Source organism: Physeter macrocephalus, chromosome 11 (genome assembly GCF_002837175.3).
Source record: "Physeter macrocephalus isolate SW-GA chromosome 11, ASM283717v5, whole genome shotgun sequence".
Taxonomy (NCBI): Eukaryota; Metazoa; Chordata; class Mammalia; order Artiodactyla; family Physeteridae; genus Physeter; species Physeter macrocephalus.
Window position 1 is genome coordinate 165,118,522 of NC_041224.1, and position 25,952 is coordinate 165,144,473.

Sequence of the window (25,952 nt, forward strand, 5' to 3'; positions counted from 1 at the left end):
AGTGTTCCATGAGCACTTGAGAAGAATGTGTATTCTGTTGTTTTTGGATGGAATGTCCTATAAATATCAATTAAGTCCATCTTGTGTAATGTATCATTTAAAGCTTGTGTTTCCTTATTTATTTTCATTTTGGATGATCTGTCCATTGGTGAAAGTGGGGTGTTAAAGTCCCCTACTATGATTGTGTTACTGTCGATTTCCCCTTTTATGGCTGTTAGTATTTGCCTTATGTATTGAGGTGCTCCTATGTTGGGTGCATAAATATTTACAATTGTTATATCTTCTTCATGGATCGATCCCTTGATCATTATATAGTGTCCTTCTTTGTCTCTTGTTATAGTTTTTACTTTAAAGTCTATTTTGTCTGATATGAGAATTGCTACTCCAGCTTTCTTCTGATTTCCATTTGCATGGAATATCTTTTTCCATCCCCTCACTTTCAGTCTGTATGTGTCCCTAGGTCTGAAGTGGGTCTCTTGTAGACAGCATATATATGGGTCTTGTTTTTGTATCCATTCAGCCAGTCTGTGTCTTTTGGTGGGAGCATTTAATCCATTTACATTTAAGGTAATTATCGATATGGAAATACCCTACTTTAAAAACTGTTTTGTTTTTGTTTTTATCGGGACGAGGATAGTGAAATTCTTCCTGACCAAAATGGCATGCAGTCTGCAGTGTCATATATTGTTTTTGCATAAGAGAAGTGATATTAATATCACTTGTATTATTAATACAAGTGATATTAATATTACTTGTATTTTTAAGTGATATTAATATTACTTTTATGGATGTATTGGGTCATAAAAATAGCTTTTGTCATAATGTCGCTTGTATGCTATTACTTTTCTCATAAGAAATCTGGCACATCCATTTTCAGTTAAAATGTGGATATGAGACAAGGGGATTCTGCAATTGGTTTAATGGGCTGGGTGTAAAAATAATGACTTTGATGGAGCTATTCGGAGTGTTATTACAGCATCTGGAACCCCGATAGTTTCTTAATCTGATTAATAGGAATATCACCATTGCTCCAGTACATGCATGGCTAGTGACCAAAATTATTTACTTTTTAAATTTTCAAAAGATTCCAGAATACAGAGAATATAGAAGATGTATATGCTTGAGGGTCCTTGTGTTCAGGTTATTGGTTTTAAAATACAGGTTGTTAGCTTTAAAAAAGGGTTACTATTTTGGGTTGTCATGCTTAAAAGACACTTGGAAATAGCATAAAAAGACTCCTAGATTAAAAGAGCTGTTACAAGTCATGAGGGAAAATGTACTTGACGTGTAACACTGATGTACTCCTACCTATTGAATCCATGGGGCCTCGGGAAGGTTTAGAACCGGTAATGGAGTTTATAACAAAATGCCTACCGACAGGCCGTTATTTTAAGGGAGAAAAGCCATTGATTTGTCAGTCCTCCACACAGAGACTTCACTGCTTTCCATAGAGGATGAATAAGCAAAACGAATCAACTTTTGTAAGATTCTCCCATACCCCCAGTCATTAGAATAAGCAAGATGGGTCTCTGCTTTCTGCCAGATCTAGGCCATGCTGACAGATAAACCAGTACAGGAAAATGACAAGTTTAGGGAAATTTGCAAATGCTACTGTGCCAGCAGTAGTTTTCTCATGAATTATCCTGATGACTCATACAACGGAGATTAGAAGACAAAGTTGCATGTACCTGGACCGAGATCCACTTTCCTATTGGCACTTGCCCAATTCACTCTAGTTGAGGACTCTAAAGAGTGTACATGAGTCAACAAACAATAGTCTCCACATGTATTAAAGGGAAAAACATCAAAGTATTGTGGGCTTGAGTACACGGATGAGCCAGCCACTCACTCATGGGTCAGGGAAGAAGGTATTCACTGAATGAATACCACACATTATTACTACATTCAAGATTGAAGTTGGGGCAGTTCTTCAAGAATGAAATGGCTTTGTAAAGGAATCCAGAGGATCATTTTGATTTTTCAGCCCAGAAGATAACACTTGGTAAATTCTCAAGTCTAATCCTAAAAGAGCCATCCTCACCACTCCCATGATTTTGTGTGTGTGTGTGTGTGTGTGTGTGTGCGCGCGTAAGATGAGGATTTCTGCTGCTATTTTGGTGAAAGCATTTAGGAAAATGCTATATTCAGTATTGTTCAGTAGCTGATCCAAATATGTGTGGTATACTCTTCAGGGTTGATATTCCTGGCCTAGTTGCAGGGAGAAAAAATGTCATCTGGTGGCTGAAAAACAGTTGCAGTATTGCATCCTATCAAATCTTTGGCATGACTGAAAAGGAACAGACCTCTTCAGTGTATCGGCTTCCCAGAATGAAGCAAGGGTAAATATTTTTCAGTTTGGTCGTTTGTGAGTTAGTCATGATGAAAAAACAGTCCGTTTCTGCCAGATGAAGGGTAATACAGTGCAGAACTTTCAACAATATTAATATTTGTGTTGGGACTAGAAAGTAATGAAAATAGTTTCCACAGGTGACCAAAATTTCTCATGATTCAGCCAGTGTCAGTGAAAGTTGGAGGAAGGACACATCTCTTGGAACCTATTTATAATGAAAAATGTGTTGATGCCCGGCTCAGTGGTAATCTTTTTCAAAGGAGCTAGAGGAGGTGTGTGCAAACACATCCATCAGTTGGGAGCAGGATATTGGATTTGAGCTTTGCAGAAGTGCTTGCAGCCAGCCCGGGTCAGCTGCCATGTTTGACACGTCCCCTCAGAACCCCATGGGCACCTAGGCAGTGTCTTGAACATCATGGTATTCCCATCATACTATGGTGCCTGCACATAATAGAAACTCCAAATGTCGTTTGGACCTCCTTCTACACACTTCCTCTGTTAGACCAGAGTGGAACTTTCTAGGAAGACATACACTGTGTATGTGTCATATGCATGTTTGCCCTATTGCCATACTATATGGATTAAGAGCATGGATTCCAAAGCCAGACTCAGCACCTGGGCTCGTACCTTGGCTTTGTCACTTATTTACCTAGGAGCTCGGGCAAGGTCTTTATCACTCTGCCTCAGTATCTTTCTCTGTATAATGCAGACAATCACAGTACCTACTCATAGGGTTGTTGTGAGAACTGAATGACTTAAAATCTGTAAAGCACTTAGAATGGGGTCTAGCATAGGACAAAGGACTTAGGAGTAAATTTTGTTTTCCTATAGAGATCAGGGGAACATTCAGCTCGGTTAAGTTCTACTACAGCATGGCTTACCCTCCTCCCAGCAGGTGGGTTGCCGAGGACTTGCACAGTTCCTCTGTAGAGCAAGGAGTCTTACTACTTATTTGGAGATTAGCCATCTCTATCTTCCTCATGGTGGGTTCTTTGAGAATTTGCCCCTTATCCTGTTTCATCAGGGGACAAATAAAGACAAGGAAGTGAGAAGGCAGCAAACACTGTCTCTATTTGTAGAACCTCGCTGACTTGGGGAAGGAGGGCTCTGGGAGAGGAACGTGGGTCTTTGAGGCAGAAAACATGGTTTTTGCTCCAAGTCTGCCCTAGGCTGGTCACTCAGTTTCTTGCTGAAAGTAAAGAGTTTCGTTGCCCTGCTTGGACAATGGAAAGGGATATTATAAGGAGGATGGATGCTGAAATTAAAAGATGATTGGAAAACCTTAACAACCATGTGTGAGGGAGGCATTAGGACCGAGACGGTGGTCATTGCTAGGTGTATTTCCAACTGAATTTAATTTTCCTTCTCTATATAAATATAGATGGGGATTTCCCTTAAAAATGTACTCATGTTCAGGAAGCTTGGAGCAACTCTGAATCAAATGGCACAGAAGATGATGAATGAGCTTCACGTTTAGTTTACCTGTCATTTCTTTTGTCTCTTCTGTTTCCATGAACTTCCTCAGGGATCCAGTGTCCTGATCCTGTCCTCCCCTCCAATTAATGAGGACACTCACTGTGGAGCCCTACCTTGGAGCCTTCCTCCTATTCTTAGGCTCTTTACCTTTCTCCTCTTAGTTACTTGACCTTTTGAAATCCATTTTCATTGTCTGTAAAATGGAGAAGCCTAGAGGTTAATGGACGTGGTATGTATGTCTAGCCCAGTACCTGGTATATATTAACCATTTCTCTCTGCTTCTCATTCTTTCCATCCCCTCTCATCCCCTCTTATCCTAATGTCTTAAGGATTTGCAGGTCAGCCTTTATTTTAGAAATTCCACCTCTGATACTAATTAATGAGTAAACCCTATACGATAAGTAGTAACATTGTGACAGTAATTTCTTAGCAACCGCAACCCTTCACGGAAAAAAAGGAATATATTCATGGTGGACCTTTTGGACGTTGTGACAAACTACTGAGGGCTCTGTGGGACTAAAGGAAGGCACTTTAGCCAGTAGAGGTGGTTATCATTTTGTTCTTGGGCACTGTTCTTGGTTTCCTCTAGAAAGAAAAGAGGAGCTGTGTCTGCCCAAAGCAGCTCTGTCATTACCCCACGTCCTTGACAGCTGACCAGCTGTTGTTAAGGAGACCTGTGCCAATGCAGGTTTCTAGCCTAGGATGGAGAGAAGGGCAAAACTGAGCCCCTCTGGTTCCCTGAGCTGACCAGGAAATGGCACCAGGGGCAAGGAGGAGGGTGGAACCTAGTCCTCTGTGCTGGGACTGTGGACCAGAGCAGCGCAAGAGCATCAGGAGGAAGAGATCATTTCCTACAGTGGACACCACCCTGGATGCATTTAACTTGGCCCTTAGAGATAAACCTTAGAGACAAGGAACCAGTGGGAACCAGGACAATTGTGAGTACGCTACGGAGTTCTCATAAAACTCTGCAGACAGTCACACTAAGGAGTGTGTTTTAAGAATTTCAGATGAGGTTTATTTTGTCACTGGGCCCTTTGGTTACCAGTTTGTTATGGTTTTATCAGAGCTACTAAAAAATGCATTTATCTTGCTGAACACCAGTAAGACAATGGCAGGATACCCATCCTGTAATAATGTTATTAAAGCTTTTTTTTTTTTCTGTGCCTTTGGAAGGATTTTGCATTAGCGATAAAATCATCACAAGTGCTGCCATTACCGAGATGTTTTCTTATAAAAGTTTTGACCAGTTCAATTTTGGGATCATGCTAATTAAATGTGACAGAGAGTCAGTCTTAGTGGTATTGATAGGATGTTGGTATGTCCATTTCATCTACTACCATATTCTTTAAACAGGCTTTCTCCAGATGGATATATCATTTTCAACCTTAGTAAAAAATCAGGAACAGAACGTGACAAGCTTTCATACCGCATAACACTGTGTATCGCCACCATCACCATTCTCTAGCTTCCAGTATTGACAGCCATCACCCAGGAGAGTAGAGTGGTCATTTTTGTCCCAAATTATACCTTGGCTCCTTCAAAGATGTTCTCTTGTTCCGATGCCAAGTTTGTGTTGAATATTGAAGATGAAAGCCCTTGGTTTTCGTAGGTTTCAAATTCCAACTCCAGGTTAGAATCTATGTGAGGATGTTGTAAATAACTGAGTAGATACATACAAAATTGAACATGTAATAACTGAACTCTTTTCACTTTAGTCAATAGGATTCATAGTTGTACTGTTTTACCTGAGCCTGACCACAGTATTGGAAGCAGCTAAATGAATTCACATTTAGAGTTTGTTTTTTTTTTAAAACATTGCATAGATGTGCTCTAATTTATACAGTTACTGAAAGAGCAAAGAGTGAAGTGCATGGTTTTAAGGAATTCTTTATGCTTGTGTCTTCCCTTAATTTTTCATTATTTCCTTGAAAACAGCTCTGGTGTCTTAATATGTTCCATTATACTTATTTTCACTGTAGTCTGCCGTGAATCAGGAGTTTAGATTTTAAAGCATTTGTTGCTTCAAGTGTTTGTAGGACTTCTCTCTTAAGAAAGTATCTGTTGGGCTTCCCTGGTGGCGCAGTGGTTGCGCGTCCGCCTGCCGATGCAGGGGAACCGGGTTCGCGCCCCGGTCCGGGAGGATCCCACGTGCCGCGGAGCGGCTGGGCCCGTGAGCCATGGCCGCTGAGCCTGCGCGTCCGGAGCCTGTGCTCCGCAACGGGAGAGGCCGCAACAGAGGGAGGCCCGCGTACCACAAAAAAAAAAAAAAAAAAGAAAGTATCTGTTTATGGCTCTCAGTGACACTGGCTTTGGGGGGTGTAAGGTGATTACAGTGCATCTTGGGTCCTGGTGACATCCTAAGGATTTGGAACCCAGGGCTTTTCTTCATCTGATTTGCTCAAGGCTGAAGTTGTTTAAAATGGATATACTTTTATTTTTATCGCAGGATGTGTTTATATTTGGATCTGCTATAACATTTTTATATTCTGGAATTTCTTTTCAAATGGAAATTATCACCCTCTTATATATTAGTTTCAGAAACTTTTACAAACTATAAAGAACTTTGTGGGGTAAGGAGGATATTGAAATATTAGATGGCCAAATAGTACCTATTATGACATTTTAGTTCAGTGGTCCATAGTTGGCAATTTAAAAAGTTTAACCCAATGGATGGGGTAGTGGATGTGGCCATAAGAAAGGAGAAATGGTTTATCTAATCCCTGGGCTCTTCCCTTCCACTGACATGTGTAAAAGCTGTATCAAAGATTGATTCCAAAAATGAGAGTCCAAGGTAATCATTATTCATCTGGTGTTGAATATTTCCTTGACTTTCTTCCCATGGTGAAATGGGAGGAATTGTAACCAGGTGGGCTGGGGGAGGCCACTGGAGCAGAGCCATAGAGGGACTCTCCTTCTCTGACTCAGTGCACTTGATGTTTGAAGAACATGGAGAGCACCTTCTTTCCTTACCAAGTGTCTCTTGATTTGGCTTGCTAAAGCTCTTAGAGGCTCTTGTCCCAAGGCAGCCATGTAAACCATGTGTCAAGAGACTATTGTTTTGCAGTCAGTGAAATTGTGTGTGTGTGTGTGTGTGTGTGTGTGTGTGTGTGTGTGGAGTTGGGGGGGATGCTAGTGCCAGTTTACTGGGACTTTATACAATCTACAATCAGTCTTATTTATGCAACCCCACATACTTTTGAGTGGAGCCTTGAGAATGATCACTGTTATTATCTGACAGCTGTATAGTGGTGAGACAAACAATAAAATGTTGAGAACCACCGGCCTAAATAGCAATGGTCCAACTTTTGTGCCTGGCATTCAGTGCTGCGAGCAGCATGGCTAAGGTACTGTATATCTCTAAGTCATCACTTAGCCCTGTGTTTTCTCATTTCTGTGACTTTCTTGTATCATAAATCTAGGATTTCCTCTTCTCTGCTTATCTAAATCCTACTCCTCTTTCAAGGCCAGTCTCAAGTGGCTTATCTTCCATGAAGAATTCCCAGACTGCTTTAATTCATGGCTTTTCCCTTTTTCTCTGAGCTCATGGATGGTGTTATCAGTTATACCACTTGTCTGACTGCTCATCAGTGATTCATCTACTGCCCTTTGTACTTTTATGTTGTCCTTTTGTTGTTATTCAACCATCATTTTCATTAACTTCTCCACCAGGTGTGTGTTATTTCCTCAACCAAGACATGGGGGCAGGGCAATGTGTCTTACAATGTTTTGTATTATCAACATCAGTTAATCAGGTCCCACGTTCATGGCAGGGGTTGCTATTAAGCATATATTGGGACATGGATTATAAGACAGTTATGTGCAGACAGTAAGTAGGTTTTGATATTCTTTTATTGCTCATTCATCCTGTATGTAGCTAGGCAGAGTCTGTGCCTAAGTACTGGCAAATACATGGTGATGGGCTGACCCACTGGGCCCACAGAAATGTGCATTCTTGCTTCTCATTATTCCCATGTAGTGAGCATGTACCATGTGCTGTGGTAGGTACTTCACACACACTAACTTATTTAATCCTCACAGGAGCTCTTTGAGTTTGCTGCTGTTACTTACATTTTCTAGATGGCTAAGGGGCACAGAGAGTTTGAGTAACCTGCCCAAGATCTCAGGGCCAGTCAAGATGGAACTCGGATTTGAACACAAGCCTGAGTAACTCTCAAGAGAGAACTCTAATGCCTACTTTCCACTCTCCTGAATTCCTGCTGCGTACAGACCCATGCTTCAGTTCTAGCTTTCCAGTTCTTGGCCACTCTAATTACTGATTAGCCACAGTTTCTGTGTTAACATCTTTCTTTGGCTGGGTCATCCTCCTGGTCATTTGTATCTCATAGTTAGCAACCCAGGATTGTCAAATATAGCCTCCCTGGGAGGGAAGTTTTTATCTATTATAAATGCAAGGGTGTGTGTGGAGCTATCGTAAATGGCCATTATGCCCCAGAGAAGAAATTCTGCTGATGGTAAGAGAAGGAAACACTCCCTCCTCCATCATTCCTGTCCATTTATAGGCAACACACCCGCACGCGCGCGCACACACACACACACACACACACACACACACACAGAGCATGTCCTTGGAAGCAAGAAGTCATTGAACTTTATTTTCCATGAAGAAAAATTCGATTTTTCTTTACTCACTTTTAATGCTATGTTAGCATTTACTGATACAATGAAGACCCAGCTCACATCTGTTGAGATAATTCCTGATTCACATGTGGATGTCGTTATGATATACTGTGATTGGACGGTTACATGGTGGCAAAGGAGTTCGCACATTAGCTAAGGGTAGAAGAATGTCTCAGCTCCTTCTGTTGGGTGCGCCAACTCTCTCAGCTGTTCACGAAACAGGATGTAAGGAGGAATTGTTTAGAAATGACAACATGGGGTGAATTCTGGCATCAGGTGTCAGAGATTCTATTCTTGGTTGTGCTTCTGGGTTACTAATTTAGAATGAGTGGTTCTCCCTCAGTGTCCTCATGTGGGTAATGAAGAAGTGATCCATGACAATATTTTCTTAACCAGTATTTGGGTTGATGTTATCTCCTTTTGACATTCTCAAGTTAACACTATCTTAAGATTTAGGACATCTGAGTCACCTCTAAAGGCCTAATGGAGTGATTTGAGCCATCAAAGATATCTGGCTTATTGTGTCTTCCACATTTATTTTTATTAGTCTGGGTTAAAACAGTCATTCTCAAATATGTGTGCATCAGGATTCACCTGGGAACTTGTAAACACAGTGATGTTTGGCCCATAGGAGAACTAATCTCTAGGGGAAGGTCCCAGGAGTCTACATTTTCAAAGAGCTTCCCAGGAAAGCATGAAGCACAATAGTGGTTAAGGACCTCTGGTTTCCCCATTAACCAGATCAAAAATAGTTCATTCAAAATTTGCTCATGACTGCTTGATTGTTCTATTAGAGGGTTAATAGATATAATAAATAAAAATACAGGATGCCTGGTTGAATTTGATTTTCTGATAAACACTGAATATTTGTTTGCATGCATAGGTCCCATGCCTTATTTTTATTATGTTTTTTTCACCTGGCAACCTTTCATGCTATAGAAAGCCAGAACAGTCTTGGTTCTTTTACAGATGTTAATACCAAGGGGTCAAAAAGGATCTCTAGACAAAGAGAGGTTTGCAGAAGCTGTGGTATTGCCTGTTAACTTGTGTCTTGAACGTTTGGAAGATCATTGTATTAGAAAGAAATTTGAAGATGCCTTTTTTAAATCTTTCACTCGTTATCTTCCCTTTATGCTGCATTTTGCCAGAGCTGCATTCACTTTTATTCCTGAAATAAATTAAAGGGTTTCATTTTTGTTTAGAGTGCAAAGGAATCTAGCCACACTGCTCCTATTGAGCCATCACTTCATGTGCAAAACTGTTCCAGTGTTTCTCATGTGGATACAACTACCATCTCCTAAATTTCAGAACTTTATTTTGATGAGACTTGTGAGGAATCTAAGACCTCCCTGTTGACCAATGTGTTGTCTTCCCAAATAGTTTTTCTTCCAAATGGAATATTTTTCCACTGTTTGTGAATTGCATCTCTTTAGTCTACCTTGGAAAAAATTTACCCAAGACACGGTGGGTAAGGTAGGAAACAAAGGCCTTGGCCATGTTTTAAGAGCAGACCAGGTCATGGCCGACACCACCAGGATTCATTTTCACTGAAATTCATCTCTGGGTACCACCCACGCTTAGTGATACTTAGTCTTACTGACTCAATATCTCTGGGTACCACTCACAATTAGTCTTACTGACTCAGCAGAAAAGACTTATGGTCATTAGGTCAGCAAATATTTTCACTTTGGCTTTTATTTCATAAGTTTTCAGATACACTTAATGGGCACACTTGTGAATATGGCCATACTGGCACAGAACCTGTAATAGGAGGTTGTGATTGCCAAGGAAATAGTTCAACAGCCTGGACCCAACCTTCAGCATCTGAAAGTTGTTTATTCCCAGGCTTTGCTCCTGGGCTTTTACCGTCTCACTGAGATCTTGAAACCTGGACCCAGATGATCCTATACAGTCCTTATGCCTAAAACAGGTTGAAGGTAAATTTTGAATATCTACCTCTGATACCTCTGGGTACCTCGGAGCAGAGTGTGTGTGGGTAGAACAAGGGACTCTGACTTACAACCCTGTTTCCCATTTTTTGGAGCTGAAGACAGTTTGTTCTTATTGAAATATTTCTTCAAACTCCACAAATATCTACCGATACCTCTGGTTCCCCCTCAAAACATTATTTTAGAATGGATCAAGTGGTTCTGCAGCTCAAGAAAAGGTAAGTCACCTTTTTCATAAGTATGTATAAGTTGGAAATGGGGAAATGAAAGTTCTCTGCTCTGGGATGGGCACATCGGGCCCCACAATGAGAATCCCCTGCCAAGCGTAACTAAGTGGAGTACGGAGACGTGAATGGTTTGGAACCCTGAGGCTCCAAACAAAGTTGTTTACAGCAAGTAGTGAAAACCCTGCCTCAGACTGTGCTTCTTCCCATGGGGCAGATGGGCTAATGAATGAACAACCTGCAGCAGCAATTTCAAGCCTCTCTAAGAGATGCAGAGAGCCAGAGGGTGCAGGAGGGAAGACAGAATGGGGGGCCCCCTTTGTTCCCGGAGGGCCACCTTCCAGCCATAGTTCCACTGCTAAGCGCCTTCACTTCTGAGTGTCAAATTGTTCATCTGTAAAGAAGTGATAATACTACCTCTTTGGCTGGGCTATCCAGAAGATTAAAGGGAGCAATATATGTTAAGTGCTTAGAACAATGTCTGGGAGGGACAGGGCTTTTAAGGAGTTCGGTAAACCTTCATTCTCTCTTGCCTGTAAAATTCTATTTGTGAGGACATATTCTAGAATTGGGAAGGATGCTTATTGCACTAAGGCTTTAAGAGATCGTTCAGGACCTTGTATGTTTATATTCTGCGCTTCCTCCGATTAATAATCTGCCATTGAGTTCACCAGTGACCAATCTTGAGATAAAATGATCTTTCTTTACTTGCAATCTGTGCTATATTTGAAACTCTGTCAGAGGCAGTCTCAGAAACTCATGACCAAACCCTCAGTTATTTGGATTTCTTTCAGGTTTGCTGCTGTTTTAATTATATGTGCTTTCTTATTTTCCTTTTGGGACGAGAGCTCTGTATTTTCGTCACCATAGTTATCTTTTGATGCTTCAAAGTATTTGGCTGTTTTCCTCTATTTGGGCATAGAGACAGGGATGTTATAATTTGTCTAAAAGTATTTGCTGTCTCCAAACAGTAGAGAGAGTGCCTTACATTTATAAAGTGCCAAAACATTATCATTGTCTTGTGTTTGGTGCTTGCAAACTCAGAATTTTACATGTTATTAAAAGCTTTCAACACCTTCTTTTCCTACTTTGAAAAATAATCAGCATATTGCCTCTAGCATTCTTTCAAGGAAAGCCAAAGACTGTGTTTTCCAACTTCTGAAAATCTAATTCCTAAAGCAATAGCAGTACAAACTGCTTGTACCTTTTGTGAGGAGGCTAACAAGTCACTTGTCGATTTTGTTTTCAAATGCATTTCAGATTTGCAGTTCTTCATATTAAAACTAATTGCTTGCTTGATGGTAGAAATATTCTATTGCGTCAGAGAAGAGGCATTATAGACACCCCTCGAAAACGCTCCAGATATCCTTCCAAGAGCGTTGACACACTGTGCTCAGAGAGAAGCAGAAATTCTGATGACCAATTCAAATCCTTGACATGAAGTTCACACAATGCCCACATGTTTTGTATTTCTGTTTAGAAAAAGTGAAAAACCAATTCCGTCCGTGTGTGTTCCTGATCTTACATACAGTTATTCCCCTAACTATATAGCTCCGAACATTTGTCAGCGAACTGTGAAGCTCTTGTGAAAAATAAAATGGAAATTCAAATCTCAAAATAAATAAGGAGCGATTTGTAATGCATTGCCTGTTTTTCATTTTGGGTTGGCGAATCTGAGGCCCGTGGAATGCTGTTGTGGGTGACCCCATTTAAATAATTATTCAAAGGCTATCGAATCTTATAATTCTGATGTCTCCTTTTGCTGTTGGTGTAGAAAACTACAAAGCCGAATCGATTTTTTTAATGTATTTTTATATTTTGTCAATATGTGTAAAAATGGAGGAGAGGAAGTGAAATGATTCATTTTAAATGATGTATGAATCCATTTTCTCCTGCAATGCTGTTACAGAACTCCCGTCCACACTAAGGGGAGTTGAGTGCATGCATGGAGAGGTGAATTCTAGTCACAGCCCACTGCTGCTGCCTTTAAAAAAAGATGTACGGATTTTTATTAATTCCCTGCGGCCGTGCTCTCCTTCAAGATTCTGCTTTCTAGCCAGTATACTATTTTTCCGTTTATTGGCCTCTGAGGACCATGCACTGCCTTCAGTATGCCTGCTCTACTTCCCCTACTGTCAACAGGACTTGAGTGAGATGATCAAGGACAGCAAATGACAATCACTGCCCTTAGAGTTTGCCACACTGAGTTGAGAAGGAAAGGGCCAGATATTTCTAATGTTGCATATGGTGTTACCTCTTTGGTTGTCATCTATGCACAAAAGTACACCCAGTTTGCTGTTTAAAAAATACGTATATTGGCACCTGTTTTTTTTTTTTCCCCAGTTCTACGTGTAACCGTTCAGAAAGCTACCAAACATTCCATTGCAGCAGCTTTTTTGACTTGTGCCAGGACAAAAATCACAGGCATGCTATGTTAGCTAGGCAGTGTAAAAGCATATTGCATACATTATTATCAGATGAGAACATCTTTATAAGTCCATAATCATTCTGAATAATAAAGACAGCAGTAACAATGATAACCGATGGATGATAAACCAAGAATAGACGGCTAAGTGGCTGTCTCTAAGAAGTCACCTTGTAAATCAGAGGTAGAGCAGAAGGGAAGGATGCCCTGGCTTGACTTCCAGGCAGCGTCTCCAACCCCTATCGTGGACCAAAAAAATAGACGCTGCAGCAAGTTGGGGGAAAATGGGGGCTGAGGAATGTTACAAACCATTTTAAGGAACTTTTTGGTTATTTCACATATTTAGTTTATATAGCCCAATTCAGGAGCATTCTTGTAAAAGGGTATTGCTTCAAATTATAGACACGCTCAGGGTCACAGACAGCTTTACGGGCGGGTGAAATACTGCTGCCTTGTCATGGTGGGGATAAACTGAGTCTACTTGACATCTGGATGGCCACCCCTGCCCCTCAAACCCAGCCAGGCACTCAGAAATCTGGGATCATCCTGCAAATCTGGGATCTGAACAGCAGAAACACATCCCTCCCAGCTGGAACCTCATACCTTCTGATCTGCCGTGGCAGTCCTGATAGAAATCAGCTTTTGGAAACACTTTGAATTCTTTTCTTTGAGCTGACCAACCTCTGTAGTGAATCGCCACTCATCCTCCACCCTTCCCTAGGGATATGGTCCCCCTTCCAGCTGGCCCTCATGGACCTCACGCCCTCCTCTTCCCCCTGGAGCTGCCTTTGAAGTCAGAGGGGGCTGTGCAGTGGCCGATGGGAGTGGGGAGGTGGGTGGAGGGGAGGAGTGGGGGCCGGCTGAAATCCATGTTGTTCGATGGGGTTTCTCCTTTGCCTCCTTTTAAAAATAGATATTTACTTTTTATTTTGAAATGCGTGTCTTCTCTTGGCTAAAATAAAGACAGAATTATTCTGGGTTTAAAGAACACCACTAGAGCCAGCCTGTTTATGCAAAGTTGACTGTAACAAGCAGCTGCCACCAAAGCCACTAGTGCCAGGACTTGGAAATTGGACATACACCCATCCCATTTAGGCTTAGGCTATTTGGGGAGTGGAGGAAGGCTGGGAGGTGTCAGAACATTTATAAATGAATCCCAATGCTCTCTCTTCTTTAGTGTCTCATTTTCCAGCTACCTGGAGAAAATTACCTCTCAGAACCTCAATTTTCCTTATTTGTAAAATGGAAATAAAACTCGTAGCTCATGGGGGTGTTCTGGAGATTAAAGGATGTAGTATTCTTAAGCACTTTATATAGTTGCTGGTCCATCTGAACTGCTTAAGAACCTTTGTCATTATCAGGATCATATTTATGGTACAACAAATTTCTATTGAATGTGTACAGGGCTCTAGTGGGCAGAAATTGACAGAGTCCTCTTTGAAAGCAACACCCCTGGAGTAATAACAAATCTTTTCGTGGCTGTATGCACCAGTAGTGATAGTCCAGATTCGTAGAGGCAATTGGGATTTCTTAAAATCAGTAGTTATCAGAAGGGGAGGCCTGAGTCGTTTGTAGATTTGTTCTTGAGCATCTATCTACCAGTCTGATTTGAGTTGTCACAGTTTTGTCACTCAGATTTGCATCTTGTCTGTCTTTCTGTTTTTAGTTGTTTGGATTTCTCCCAAAGTATTTGTGGCTAAAATTCCCTTTGGACTCTGAGCTGCCTTTTTTACATAAGCTTTGGATTGGAATCAATAGAATGTCAAGATGCCGGGCACATTCAGCCTAATAGCAGGTGGGTGTCTGCTGGACAGTGTGCCTGATTTGCCTGATAGTCACAAATTTAGGCCAGAATTAATGATCCAGGGAAGATGCTGTTGATGTTGCAGGATTTTTGCAGAGTTTTCGCAAGTAGTTTTGTTTTCTCCTTCCAATGGGATTGTGTTTGCTCAAGAAATATGTGTTCATGTACGTATGTGTGTGTTTATTATGACATAGAGCCTATTTATTCTTGATAACTAACATTCACACACACCTCAAAATCTGGCTCATAAACCTAAATAGAGTTTAGTTTAAGTTAACAGTTTTTCTCTGTCTGATTAATCTTCAAGGAGAAGAAAACATTCAAATGCTGAGTGAATCGCTGAAGTTTTTGTTTACACTTACTAGGATACTTTTCTGTTGTATTTTGGGCTAATGTCAGAAAACAAGGGGTCTGCAGAAGGGAGGTGAGTTGGGGTGGTGGGTGAAGGAATGGGGTTACAGCCAGACACTACTACGTTTGAATCTTGCTTCTACTGTTTAGAGGATGTTTAACATTGAGAAAACCTCCTGCCTTTTGATTTTCTTTTTCCTCTGGACTTTCCTCCTATATCAGGGAGTAAAAAAAGATTAAATGTGGAAATGCAAGTAAAGTACTTGGTGTCATCTTAGGCGCCCCTGAATGGTGACTTGCTAGCTCATCAGTAGAAATGCAAGACCTCAGCAATGGTTTCTGGTTTCTGCCACGTTTATACTGTAACTGGTCTTTTTGTTTTTTCATACTCTGTATCTTGCAGCAGGCTTTCTCTTGTTTCTGCTTTTAATTTCAAATATAAACCCAACTCTGGAACCCAGACCTTCTCATGGTTGACCACAAATGGCCTTAAATTCACGAGACCTCCCACAGCGGGGATGATATTAAACACTCTGATCTAGATTTGGGCAGGGGATGAATAAAATGCAAATGAAGTTTATGCAAATCAGCTTCCCATTTGTTTGGAGATCGTCCGGAGGCAGCAGCAGTCATGGAGTGTTCCAGGATTCTAGAACAGAGCAAGCAGTGCTCTGAATGACAAGCCAGTGGCTTCACATGGCTCATTACAGGATGCCACTGACCCCTAGAGAAGAACGGCCTCTATATTTTGTGGTCAAAGAAAGGAAAACAATAGTTTGACAGTACCATTGAGTCCTAGTTCAAACGGTTTAGAAAATTCTACCACGTCTCCACTTCTTGGAACAAAATGGCGGTCATTCCCTTCCTTTGGTTCAAAGCCCCAGTCGGTCCTCATGGGCATTCATAGTCACGAGTCCAGTAACGTTAGCATTGAAGATTGACCCCAGGGTGAAGACTTCCATTTTCTTCTGGACTGAAAGGTTAAAAATTCTCCTTATGCAGTGGTGACATTACATATATTTTATAAAGTTTGTTTTGTAGTATCCATTATTTTTAAATTTGTAGAACTAGATTTTAAATAATAACATTCTTTATTTTTATTCAGAAAAAATGTGTATTTTTTTGCAGGGCCGGTTTGAGGGTGGTGTCCAAAAGGTCCTTTGCCACGTTTCACTTGAGTGGAAAAACGTCTAATATTTGGGGTCATTCTGCAGTGTTATTTCTCCATATTGTCTTGTCCACCATTCGGATGTGTGACAAATATGACAGATATCTATCATTTCATTTCAACTTGGGTCGTAGCCTTTGAAGGGATGAAGTCTTAGCTATGGATGACAGCTATACCTGTGAACACAGATGCGAGCTTGGCTTCAACTTTGGTGTTTCCCTACAGTGAGGGGTGGGCTCTTCTTTTCATGGAGCACATCATTTACACTAGCTGTTTTCTTCCTTGGGGATGGTGGCAAGTGAGAACATTACTAATACAGTATGTTAGTGGAAAGAGCACCAGCGCTGGAGAAGGAGCTAGTCTTAAATATTTGTGTGATCATTATTTTTATGCATCTGAGTCTTCCTGTCTTTAAATTGTACAAAAGAAGTCTTTCTGCCATGTTCTTATGAAGCTTATGGAAGAAGCTATTTATAGGAAGCAGTAACTCTAACAATGGAAGATATTTACTTAATAACAGCTACCATCCCATCGTCTGTATGATTTGCCTGGTTTAAGGTGTCCTTAGGTCCTGCTCTTAGGTCTACAGGCTGGTGGTAAAGCAAAACAAATGGAACTTTGATATTTTACTCAACAGCAAGATGAGCATTATTTTGATACATATGCCTTACAACTATGTGATGTGTGTGTGTGTGTGTGTGTGTGTGTGTGTAATGGATAATCATAGTTTGTTTTGATTTAGGAAGCTCAATGAAAGTGGCAGAAATCTTGAGTTGGGGACCTAAGGAGGAGATAGAAACTATTTACTCAAAGACTCGTAGAGGTCTTCCTCAACCCCACTCACTGATTTTCATTGTACTTCGTGTTTGTTTGAGGCAGTAGAGCAAAGTGGTTAAGAAGTCAAGAATGAGTTCAGTCTGGGTTGAAATGCTGGCACTTATTAGTGTTGATCTTAGTTAGTTACTTAACCTCTGTGGGCTCCGTTTCTTCATCGGTACAATGGGAGAAACTAGAGAACCAGGTTCATAATGCTACTGCACGGATTAAATGAAGATGACTTAAGTAAGGTGTCTAGCACGTAGTTAGTCACTGAGTAGATAAATCATAGCTCTTGTTATTGTTATTATCATTACTATGATATGTATAATGGGGGATAATAGTCTTATCTTAAGCAGTCACTGTGGAGATTACATGCAATAATCATGCATAAATTTGTCCTGCAAAGAGAGTGCTCAATAAAGTCTAGCTGTTTTTATTACTAACTTGGGATGAAAGCATCTAATTTTGAGAGATGTTAAATAGTAGCTATGAAAAAGGGCATCCTTTTGTAGGGTTCTGTGTATGTTAGATCAATTTTATTGTTTTACTATATATTTCCATAATATTCTGCCTATTTTTTTGAGAATAACAGTTGCACATTGTTTCACTGCACAACTTTGGAGGTTAAATCTAAGCTTCCTCCCTACTCCCCTCTCCTGGCCCTTATGTAAAGTAGAAAACCATCTGAAAAAATAGTACCTAGAGAAAATTCCCATGTGAGGAATAAAATTGTCCTTGTGAAGGGTTAGGGCTCTAGGAACTGTGTGCGGAAAATCATTGAAAGATAATCTCTGTAAGATTCTGAAAGTTACTGGGATGGATCAGCTCTGAAGGTTAGACTGTCCTAATCCTTCCCGTAGTAAATACTTCAGGGACATTTATTTATTTTAAGTTAATTTTGATTCATTTAATTTTTTATGCTATGTCATACTACCTAAAGAAGCAGAGGTAATGCGAAAGGATAGATAAGGTTCATCCATTTTGTTAGATCTAAACTTAAGGAAACACTTTTAACCCATTTGAAATCCTTGCTGCTGGTAAACTGGAGTGGGCAAAGTTCCCCAAAAATAACAATCAAGGAGTTAATCCAGGGAGCAACTGAGGGGCACTCTGTCCCATGAACAGAATTCAAATGTGGGTTAAAGCAATGAAGTTTGGGAGCAGAACACTCCCATTTTGGCAATAGTGGCTTGAAGCCCTAGGTACACACAGAATCAGGCAGTAGATGTCATGGGGAGAGCCTCCAAGCACATCCCAGGGTTCCTACAGGATAAAGTCAAGATCAGAGCTCGTGGCTCGCTTAAAGAATGTTTCCTCAAGGTGTGTGCAAGGAAGAAAATATATCTTACTTTATATAATATGTGTGCTGCATGTTGATTGTACTGATCTGTACCTCCTGAAAATCAGTGAGAAGGAAGAGAAAAATGGGCCTTTCTTAAGCTAATCAGAATCTGACAATGGGTATATGGATGTTTTAAGAAGAGGAGGTGATTGGCACTAGTTTTTTGTTATTGATGGGCTCCTGTGGCTCCCTGGACTGTCTTTATCCCTGTGATAGGATTTATTTATTTTTCCCTCAAGGAATATGGGCTCCCCTTTATCTTACCTATAAGCTTTCAGTCTTAGGAAGGCTCCACAATTAAATTGCTCTGTTGTCCTAACCTCTCTGTTTAAGCACTGGTGAACTAGGGCTTCTTAGCTACTTGCCTCACAAAATGCAAGAGTTGATTAATATGTGCACAGGACTAGGAAATGCCTTTTAGGAATGGCATGAGCATGTACCAGGCCTTATAGTATTGACTTAGGCATTGCACTCATTTCCTTCTTTAAATAATTAGCAGGAGAAATTACATAAAAAAATATATGCTGAAAGGTATAAATGAAAAAAAATAGTGGGGACCAGTTAAAGCCATGAAAGGCATTTTTTTTAATGATCTTAATTCCGTATTTCTGTCAAGCAGTAGAAATTCCATGCCTAGGTTGGGTGACTGGATACAGTCAGACTTGGAGGTTCTTCCTTAGACATTTCTGCAGCTCTTTCTCCCCTTCCTATCTTTTGGGACATGACAATATGCCCTCCAGAGCCACAGAGGACAGACATTCTTCCCTGGGGTCCCATGCAGTCCTGCCCAGGTTCAGTAGAGAATCACTTACTCTGTGGGAGCTGGCTTCCACCGCAGATGCCTGCTGACACAGGGTTCTAAGTGGCGCTGAAAGCTGCTTTATGGGCTTTGCAGAATCGGTGTGCATGCCTGCAGCTGCACATCTGTGAGAATACTGGTGGGTTCAGGCAATGCTGTCCCTACCCTAGTCAGGCTTTCTGTGTGGGAGCTATATGAGGCTTTTTGTACTCCTGCTGACTTTTCATAGCAAATGGGACCGCATCCAAAAAGCAGGGAAGAGGGTGGGCTTGAAGGGGGAGCATGGTAGGGGCAATGAATAAATATATGAGAGGGCTGAGGAAAGGCAAGAGGCAGACGAGGGCCTCTGTGGCATGAAAGGATATGTAACTTAGAACTGGGAAATGTGTTTGGTGTTCTACCGTGGCTGCTGACCTTGAACCCTGGTTTCCATATTTGTAAAATCGTGGTCCAAATAGCTCTCTACAAGTTGGAGGTGAGATTGAGGGAGATAATGCTTGTCAAGTTATCTGTCATCAGGACTCAATAAGTGTCTCTAGCCCCTAAGCCTTTCCAAGCCACCACTCCTCAGGTTTGACTGAGGTGAGCATGTGTCCTCTGGGTTCAAAGAGCAAGATGTTATTCAAATGCTTTATTTCTCTTACTGTTCTTTGTCCCACTTGGTTCATTGCAGATGATCATTTTTCAGGGCAGTCTTTGTATTATCAGTCTGCTAGTCCTGCTTTGCCCACTCAAAGGGGGCTCAGTCGTGTTCAGTTATAATGAGAATTCCAAAATTATCCCCACTTGAAAACTGCAAACCTTTTTATTTCTGATTACACATGTAAGGTGAGCTTATTTGTAGATAATTTGGAAAATCCAAAGTTAAAGAGTAAAATAACCAGCAATTATAATCTCAGTACACAGAAAGAATCATTGCATATGTGTGCATGTGTTTTACATAGGCATGAGAGTATATATGATGGGTATTTTATTAAGTATCATATTAATATGTTATTTGGAGTTCTGGATTCTGCAACATAAGGTTTGTTGAGATCAAGGGTGGGTGAATTTTATTTTCTTCATTTTGGAATGAGAATATAATGCATATACATTTTCCTTTCTTGTTCTTCAGGAGTACCAGTAATTCAGCTTTGCTGAGAGTCAGTGATAATGATTGCAAATATTTTTATGTTATTTATCTTCTTGACATTGGTTCTACATGCCACACACACATACGTAGTTAAAACATGTATACCCACACATACATGTTATATGTGTTATATAACATATATTATATATGTATTATTTTGATTTATATATTTTATATAACACATATATATAATATATAGCACACACATATATATAAAACATATAACACATATATATGATTTAAAAAATTCTTTTCACAGAAGAGGAAAATGAGGCACAGGGAGGTTAAGTAACTTGTCCACACGTCACACAGCCTGTAACAGTGGAGCCCAGCTTCAGTCCCAGGGGCTGTGGACAGCTTTTATCTATTCTGCTTACTGCATTGATAATGCTGGTGTAAGAATTTATGATCAATCAAGGAGCATGAAATTTCAGTTATGCAAGATGCATAAGTTCCAGCGATCTGTTATACAACATTGTGCCTATATTAACAATTCTGTATTATACACTTAAAAATTGAGGGTTTGTGGAGGGTAATCTTGCTAAATGTTCTTACCACAATAAAATGAAATTTTAAAAAAATAAGTGAAATAATGCCTCAAATTGGAATTTTATAAGCCTGGTAAAATTCACCAGGATTATGTGCCAATCCTTCCACAGTTCGGGAATTGAAAATATGGTATTTCATTATATATATATCTCAAAGTAAAAAGGGGTCTTTGTTTAAATTTTTTTTAAACAGTTGAACCCAGAACACTAGTCAGGCAAATTCTCATGGGCATAGTAGACATGGAATCAGTTTAGTAATGATCCCATCACTTGTACAATGGGGCCGTGATATTTCTCAAAGTCAGAAGAAAAATGTTCTAATCCAAAAGATCAACACAGGAAGGTAAGCTGATTCCCATGGAGTTTAGTTTAATCAAAGAAATTCCCAGGTAGCATGTGAGTGTTACAAATAGTAGAGGTTTTTGTTTTTGTTTTTGTTTTTGAGTTGGCTTCCCTTTATAGATCAGTATTCTCCAGTTTGACTATATGGAAATCTACACTATTTTATATAAAGAATATCTTACTTGATATTTGGCCCTTGGTTATGTTTTAGAAAAGGTGTATTTCCAGTTTTACCATCAAATGAGGAAGCTCAGTTTTACTTTGATTTCAAAATGATATTCGAAAAAAAACACACTTACTTTCTTTCAGCATTTCAGGACATGGGCACAAGTAGACTTTAGCCTTGAAACTGCTTTGTCATCTAGTTTGTAGCTGGCTAAAGAATGAAAAAAAAAAAGAAAAACAGAGCTTATCTTGGTCACTCTAATTGTCACTGACAGCAGACACCAGTTTGCCCACAGTTCCAAAGAACTCCCAAGGAAGAGCTACTTATGCTGTCCGAGATTTTCCAGATTTGTTTTGTTTGCTCATTTGATATATAATCTTGTGGTTTACACCACCTAAAGCAGAAAAACATATTTGATTCTTAGGTCATTTTAACTAGAACTTGCTCAGGTTCTAACTATTTCAACAAATTAAAGGACTTGACTGTGGAATTTTTTTGAAGTGAACACTTTGCTATTACTCAAGCTCTAACCACACGTTCAACAGACAAATGCAAACTGTCTCTTTAGATGTGGTCACAGTTGACAGCTCAAAAGAATGAAATCAGAACCCTTAAAAATTGAAATAAAAAATCACTCTTGGAATAAAAACTCGTATTTCAAAGATGATATTAAAATGATAATAATTTTAAACATCCCCTTTTAGCATAAACTTCTCCTGATTAAACACTATCCACAAAACTGTAAGGCTGTATTGTCTTAATCATCCTTTTAGGGAAATCTCTGGAACTCTCACAGGGTAAATGATGAGGAATGTTCTGGAGGATTGCTTTTATTTTAGCTTTCCTTTTTATTGGTGGGGTTGGCCCTTAGATTAAATTAGATTAATTAGATTAAAATTAATTAAATTAATTAGGCTGAACAAAATGTGACTGTTTGATTCTGAATTTTATTTTTTAATACTATCGTAAGCTTAAAATGCGTCTTTATTCTGATGCCCTCTTATATATTTTCCTTTCTTCATGTGCTGTTCAATGAATGACATGGGCTTTATTATGAATAAAAATAATAAAAATACCTCCAGTTTTATAAGCATTCCAGTAACAGGATGAAGTACTTTGCTTGAATTATCTCTTGCAGTACCTCACCCATCCTTCAAGGTAGGGACTGCTGTATTATTAATAGTATTATATAGTTAAGGAGGCTTGCATTTCCAGAAGTTCAATAACTTTTCAATGTCGTGTCACTAATTCAGGGTCTCTCCACTGCAGCACTAATCAACAGTTTGAACTGAATAGCTCTTTGTTGTGGGAGCTGCATTCTGCCTTATAGGACATTGGGCAATATCCATGGTCTCATCCACTGTCTCTTCCCACTAAATGCCAGTAGCACCCCCAGCCATGACTAATAAAAAGTCTCCAGTATTGCCAAATGTCCCCTGGGGAGAGGGGTAAAATTGCCCCACTGAGAACCGCTGTACTAGTTAAGTAGCAGAGCTTGGGAATGTCTTAGACTAATTCCCTTCCTCTTTACTCTTGTTACTGTTATTCCGCTCCCTGTTCATATAGCACGTAGCTACAGCTATCAGCTTTTCTTGTCTCTTTCTCTTCCCCTCTCTCTTTCTTTCTTCTGAACATAGAGATTTAGCCCTTAGTAAGTGATCTTTAATGTCTGCTTGTTCATCTTGATGATGGGCTAAGTGCATTGACAAACACCTTTCTATTCTCTTTGTGGGTGTAGTCAGTTAAAAATGGTATGGGGTCTGCGCCTTGTGAAAGCAATATCACATGCACAGCAGCGTGCGTGAAGAACCACACAGCAGCTGTTTAATTGCTCATCCGTCTTCGCTTTCTTGCTGAATGTGTGTTTGAGATACACAGTCGTCATGTGTTCACTGAGTCAGACTTCTATCACTGTTTCCTCTGAATGGCTGAGTGGCCTTGAGCAAGTCACTGAATCATTTGTGTTTCCTCTTTTTTTCTTTTTGAAAAAATGAGAACCATCCTTCTATCACAAGTCCTCTTACCTTTCACTTTGGAGAGTGGTGTGTTAACTGCGAAACACTTTGAAAGGAGTTCTAAGACATCCAGTTCATTGAAAAGTATAATTTTTGAAAAATAGAAGTATCATTCACGGCGATAACTTTCAAGATGAAATAGTCCATTGGTCAGCCATTAATGCATAAAATACTATCAGAAGAAAGCCACATATACCTTTTGCGAGCCATCGTTAGTTTTAGTTTTCTCAGGCCTTCTAGTAGCTGAGGATTTGGGTTAATACAAAACCATTTTGGAAATAGGTAGTAAAAGCACGTATCAGTGGTGTCTTGATGTTGTTGTCATCTGTTCATTTCACAGAAACTGAGGACACATCTTGCCCTCTTCCAGTGTCGGTGCATTTGAAGTGCATTGTGCTGTGGGAATTTATTCTCTAGGTTAGAAAGTCTGCAATGGAAAAGTTCTTGGACTCTGAGCATCTAAATATGCACAGGCAGGGGACAGACCACAGCCCTGCCCCTTACTTGGGGAATTTATGGGGCAGGTTCCAATTGCTCCTAAAAGGTAACCTAGGTGAATGCTTAGGTGATTAGAAATCCTATCACCTCAGGCCTCCAAAATAGCCATCAAATTATTTTTTCCAGTTAGCACATAAAATAGTTAAATGAGAATAAAACAAATCTGTATAAATCTAGGTTAGCAGGCAACTAAATGCAATTCTTTTTAATTGCTTTTGATTTATTGAGTGACAGGTGTACAAGGGTACCTAATTTATAAATGAGGTGGAGTTTTGTTTGCTGAATATATAGCATTTTTATTGCTTAATAAATATTTTGTGAGCTAAGCCCTGACTCTTATGGATGTGGAAAATAAAGGGGCATTATACTAAATTTATATTTAAATTTATATTGAATTTATATTAAATTTATAGAATGCTATATAAATTTAATATGCATTTATCTTAGTGTTTTAAACACATGTAACAGTCAAGAAATGAATGACTCACTCCAGTAAATTGAAATAACAAAGTAAATTGCAAATTGATTTTTAAAGTGTCAAATTAAATATTTCTCTACGTAGTGGTTGATTTCACCCTGTCTGAGATGGGTCCTTAAAAACACGTGACACGAAGAAAACAAAAATCTTTTATATGACTATTTTTTAACAGCAACAACAAAAAGTGATAGGATAAAGAGGATATTTCTTAGTGTTAATCAATATATTCTGTGATGACGGAAGACAAAATAGAAAAGGAAGGAGAGAACTCTAGAGAAGGACAGAGGTAGCGCCTCCTTTTTCTCTGCTCTTTACATCCTTATAGTCACATCCCTGGTTTCTCACCCAATCAGATAGCAACTGGGCTGCAAATTGTGGGACACACAATAAATGGAGACCTTCTCCTTCCCTTCCTTCTTTATCAGGTAAGAAGAACTGGTACATCCTTTTCCCTTGGTGAATAAAGTGCATCAACTCTGAAAATAAATGGAATCTGGTATGTACAAAGAAGTATTGGCATTACTTGCTCAATCAAAAATTGTAACCACGTTAATTCTGCACCTGTTTGTCCAGGATGCTGGGCAGAGTGCTGTGGAGGATCCAGACGTGCAGAACATGCTGCATCAGCTGTCCCGGGAGTACAAGGCTTTCTTTGTAGTCATTCCATACTCTTTTCAAATTACATAAATGTTTTACATAATATTTTCAAATCAGTGGGCAGAAAATACACAAAATACATCTTCATCTACTCTACACTAAATCTCAATACACATCTGGATATGGGTAACATTTTCTTTTCATCTTATGCTACATAATTGTCACTGGGTTATATACTGTGTTCCTTTAAGAACATTTAGAAGAAATGTTTCTTCAGAAGAAAGGAGAAAAAGAGTACTTGACCAGATGTCTATATACTATCTGTAGATTAACTTTTCATTTCTTCGAGTGTGGCTTTCAAATGCTTAATCAATGAGTTATTAGACTTTTCCTAAAATTTCTAGAGTTTTCTGTGATGTCTGTGTGCCCCTATTCTGTGCTGCTTTTGACATTACATGAAGCTCGTGGCTGTTTCTTCCTCATGATATTCAAGCTCTTTTTCTGTACCTCATCTCCTGGCTGCAGAGCCAGTAGGTTAATTTGAGGCTTGTCATATCTTTCATATAATTCCTTTTTAAGTACAACTGTGAAATCCTGTTGATTTGATAAGATTAAAAATGTGTTCAGTCAAAATCAGTAGGTGCCAGTAGGATTTTCGATATGTCATATACTTTCTGGGGATTGAAACCGAGGGATATTGTTGGGTCTTTATACTCTACCTGGGAACCGATTAATAATGTTTTATAGACTGTGAACTCTTTTTTTTTTTTTTTTTTTTTTGGTATGCGGGCTTCCTTTTGCGGTGGCTTTTCCGGTTGCGGGGCACAG

At 39.7% G+C, this 25,952-nt stretch overlaps 1 protein-coding gene across 10 annotated transcripts in view; it reads left to right on the forward strand.

Moving 5' to 3' along the window:
- Window positions 1-25,952, forward strand: part of FLRT2 (fibronectin leucine rich transmembrane protein 2) — a 101,705-nt gene that overhangs the window by 39,894 nt on the left and 35,859 nt on the right. For 5 of the 10 annotated variants that reach the window (XM_028496268.2, XM_028496269.2, XM_028496271.2 and 2 more), the window contains one exon: window positions 24,953-25,023. The exons of the other annotated variants lie outside the window; for them this stretch is intronic. The gene's annotated coding sequence lies outside the window, so the exon portion shown is untranslated. The remainder of the gene's footprint in view (window positions 1-24,952; window positions 25,024-25,952) is intronic. 10 annotated transcript variants of the gene reach the window in all.